Source organism: Olea europaea, chromosome 1 (genome assembly GCF_002742605.1).
Source record: "Olea europaea var. sylvestris chromosome 1, O_europaea_v1, whole genome shotgun sequence".
Taxonomy (NCBI): domain Eukaryota; kingdom Viridiplantae; phylum Streptophyta; class Magnoliopsida; order Lamiales; family Oleaceae; genus Olea; species Olea europaea.
In genome coordinates, this window is record NC_036237.1 from 14339029 (window position 1) to 14343631 (window position 4603).

The window sequence follows — 4603 nt, forward strand, 5'->3', positions numbered from 1 at the left end:
TGCTAGTGAACCTAAATCCTAAACTTCACATAAATGTTAGTTGAGGTGATAATAAAATGTTGAACACAATTGATTGTTAGGTCCTCATAATAATTTCTAAACTATTATCATAGAGAACAAAATGATTTCTATTTGTGTCTAGAGAATGATATTTTATATATAGCAGAACTTTTAGCATCCTGCGAACATCAAATTTCTTTACTATATTTGGCCTGGGGTGAGAGCCGAATATTTTCATCTGATGCTTTTTTATAATACAATATATTTAGAGTCCATTCAGCCCCATTTCTTTTACATTTTGCTAACTCATTTTCTACAAATGTGGCCCCCTTAGTTTGAATATCTTGAAAATCGTTTGACACCATATGATACATATTTGACTTCTTTCCATTGATAAGCAGTACATTATGCACAACGTTCCATTTTTGCCCTTGAATGGGGAGAATTCTAGGGTAATGGGTTGAGGGTAATAGCGCAATTTAATTGACCAAAATAGGATTTTTTGTCATTCACTTTTCAATGGCCATTTTGATTTTCTAGTTCATCTGACAAATGTATCACTACAACATAATTCACTTTTTACAACGTGCGGGTGCACGCAATATAAAGCCATGCCGTAAAAAATCTTAACTTTTTACGGCGTGCAATGCGCGCCATTAGAGAACGTCGTTAAAAGATGTAAAAGTTTTTACGACGTGCAATCCACGTCGTTAGAGAACGTCGTAAAAGGTCAGTGTATATCTTTTAACAGCGTATTATTGCACACCGTAAAAATGCCCATTATTTTACGGCATGCTGACGCACATCGTAAATGCGATTGTTTTTACCACGTACGTCGTAAATGGGATTTTTTGTACTTTTAATGGCGTGGCTTTGCACGCCGTAAAAGCTAATTTAATTTTTTTAAAATATGTTTGTTTATTTGATTATCAACACCTATTACACAAATCTAATTCTTACTCAACTAAGATAAAAATTAAATATTTTTTAGTACAAGCTAGCATGATAAACAACATTAAACTTACTAATTATTCTAAGCTTAAAGATGAAAAAATTAACACAAACATTTATCATATATAAATAAAATGTACCAACCAATGTAACAAATACTTTCTATTTCTTCAACCAACAGATATAAGTTCGACCAACACCAATAAGTTATTTTACAAACAAAAGAATGCTTTCCAACCACGACTGCGGAGCTCGATTTGGGTGAGACTTTAGCAATGCTTATTTGTAAGCTGCCTGTACCTGAAATTTCATCACATGTCAGTGATCAAGTTCCACTCAATGGTAATCAATGGCCAGTTAAAAGTGTTAAACCCATAGAAGCAAGAATGCTAGGAGGACCTGAATTGTAACATTATTTGCCTAATGAATTGTGAAATTAAGATAAGGAAAACAAAGGTCTAATTTTGGATTTGAAACTCGCCCATCTACAGAAACTTAGCAATTGACTGAAATATCCACAGAGAAAAAAGTACTTATCAGATTGAAATTCAGATCCCAGAAGTAAACATAAGGTACTGGACTAAATTCCATTATAGTAGAATCTCTCTGCAAACACTTGAAGAAAAGAAAAGAAAAGAAAAGAAAACACCAATCTTTATGACCACCAGTGCAGATCTTCAAAAATTAGAAATCCCATGTACTACAATTGGTACAAGGGAAGTGTAAATAGAAAACATAATTCTTTAAATTTAATACAACTAGCTCAAAATCTAAGTCCTGGGAATTTAATCTACCCATTTTAATGGAACTTCATGATGCCCTAGAAAAAGCACAAAGACTAACCAACAAATGAGAAATCTGAGAGAGCTATCTGAAAACCCAATCGGTTTATTTTATGAATCCAAGAGCCCTCTGAAAATGATTAAATGGAGCTTTGATGTCAAGCACCAAGGGAACTACTTTAACAGCTATTCAACATAGTGGAATGATGAGTTAATATTTTTATAATTTGGTATAAAGAAAGAAGCACGTGATATCAAAAGTTAAAAAATCAAAAAAAGTTATGATAATACATGGGTTGTTTTTGTAACTTCACCAGAGTGTTTGATTATGCTTTTCTTCATTTATTATCTTGTTTTTTGCCTGTGCAATTTCTTTCCCTCTCCCACACACAAACAGTGTGCGATGTGATCAAAGAGGGACAGGCATGCAAAGTGCAGTGGGGCTGTGTTTTCTTGCTTTTTCTCGTGCAATGTCTTCAACTATAACTACAAGCCACTCCTGTCAACTATAAGCAACAAAGCATGAAGATTCATAATTACAAAGGAAAACAAGTAGCAAATTCATTCTAATTTCAAATTATCACAGATTCACACATTATCACAAATCGCAAATTATCAATCTGTAACGTATATAAAAAAGTTCTCTCCAATAGGTGAGAGGGATAACCCTAGAAAGAGGGGGTTCCCATTTTCTTCCCCCCTCTCACTTTTGTCTCCACAGAGAGAGCTCACCATATATATATATATATATATATATATATAAGGAATTGACATCACTGCAGCTACCACTAGTTGCAATTGATCAAGGAGATGAACTGATTATTACAATGTACTGATTATTGGTGAGGTTCTACATGATATATGCTTTTCCTTAGCTAAAAAAAACTACCGATAGTTCTATATATATATATATATATATAAGGAATTGACATCACTGCAGCTACCACCAGTTGCAATTGATCAAGGAGATGAACTGATTATTACAATGTACTGATTATTGGTGAGGTTCTACATGATATATGCTTTTCCTTCACTAAAAAAAACTACCGATAGTTCTATGAACTAATTAATGATTCATGCTTCTTTTTCTGTTTTATGTCGGAAGCCCATGCAAGAATGCATCTTCAATAGCCTTCAAAACATACACATTATTTCCTAGTGACGATTGGCAGATAACATTCAGCAAAATCTGAAAAACATAGCACAGAATGCAGTGGATCAACAAACAAAATCCATTTCAGAGTCGGTGAAATATCTATAAATGGAATATATTTATCTCCCTTATTGTAAGAAGAAAATGAGCTTCACTAATACAACCCAAGTATATACTCAAAAGTTTCATCACAAGGCACTACTATAAAAAATATCCCCGTAACAAGGAATAGCAGAAAACATAAAGCAGTTATCTAATTTTGTCTCCTATTCTCCAGCAAATAAAAACAGAGTTGTAAAGAAAAAATAAAATCATAAAGGGGACTTAATCACTGGATTTTATAAATATACACATCAATACAATGCCAAACAACAATGAAATATAACTGAAAACACCTAAATTTAAATCATTCAAAAATCAAACAACACAACCAAAATATAACCTTAAAAAACACTCAAAATAAAAAATTTCATCAACAACGGAAAATATTTCAAACTCCATATATAAAAATACAATAATACGAAAATTAATTTCATTATCAAGTCGAATGACATAACGAATCAGGAAATAGCCAAACAATAATCTAATTTTAGGTATTAATCTAATTCATGTTAACTCATTCAATAGCTTAAAAATCATACAATTCCTTCTAGAAACTAGACCCCTATCAAGATAGGGACGGGTATTAATTTGAAGAATCCTTACCTTACAGAAATATTTTGATTTGGGTTGTGGGAGGCTACCGACGAGAGTGAGAGCTAGTGCCCATGGTCAGCAGTGGAAGGCGGCGAGTGAGAGCTGAGGCGCCCGGCGAAGTCGTGAAGAGGTGGAGTCGAGGATGGTGGTTGTGGTGTATTGGTGGCAACACAGGAAGCGCAGGGTTGATGGGCGAAAAGGAACGACAGGAGGAGAACTTACAAATGGGAGAAAATTGTCGTGTTTAATTAGGTTTTTTAGGACAAGCACGCCGTAAATACGTTTAATTTTTGAGCAAAAGACGGCGTGCAACAGATGCACGCCATAAATAGTGGCTTAATACGGCGTGCATCATTTGCACGTCGTAAATAACTTTACAAAATGATTTTTAACGGCTTACTTTTTGTGCACATCGTAATTAATCTATTTTTATGGCATGCATTTTAAATAACTTTACTAAATGATTTTTAAAGGCTTACTTTTTGTGCACATCGTAATTAATCTATTTTTATGGCATGCAATAAATGCATGCCGTAAATGACTGCTTTTGTTGTAGTGCATTGACAGATTTCAAATTTTCAATTCATCTATCACTGTAGTAAAATGTATTTTGATCGTATAATCTTGTTAAAATGAGATCCAAGCAAGGGCTCACTCCACCACTGTGCACTAAGATGGATATTGTAAAATGTTAAGAAAACATGTTTAACTTTGAACTCTTATAATGTATCTTAAGCCTTAAATGGTGATATTTATAACACGGTTTGTCAAATGTTATTTTGATTGGACAATTTTCTCAACATTAGGGGAAGGATTAAGAATTTGAAATAATAAACATAATGCATCATTTATATTATCTAGACCCTCGTACAAGATAATTGGAGCTAAAAGTTTGAAAAATAATTCTTTTAAATGCATTTTTTGCAAAGGGAGAAAAAATTCTCACAAATCAACTCTAAATGTTCCAGCTTGAATTGACATCCTAATACGGCAACTTATTAGTATTATATTTGATAAATTT

General features: G+C 33.2%; 1 long non-coding RNA gene across 1 annotated transcript; it reads right to left on the reverse strand.

The window, feature by feature from the left end:
- Positions 1-1054: 1054 nt before the first annotated feature.
- Positions 1055-3913, reverse strand: LOC111395209. The gene is made up of 2 exons (XR_002702790.1): positions 3592-3913; positions 1055-1251 (listed from the first exon to the last, which is right to left on the reverse strand). It is a non-coding gene; the product is annotated as an uncharacterized LOC111395209 (long non-coding RNA).
- Positions 3914-4603: the final 690 nt, after the last annotated feature.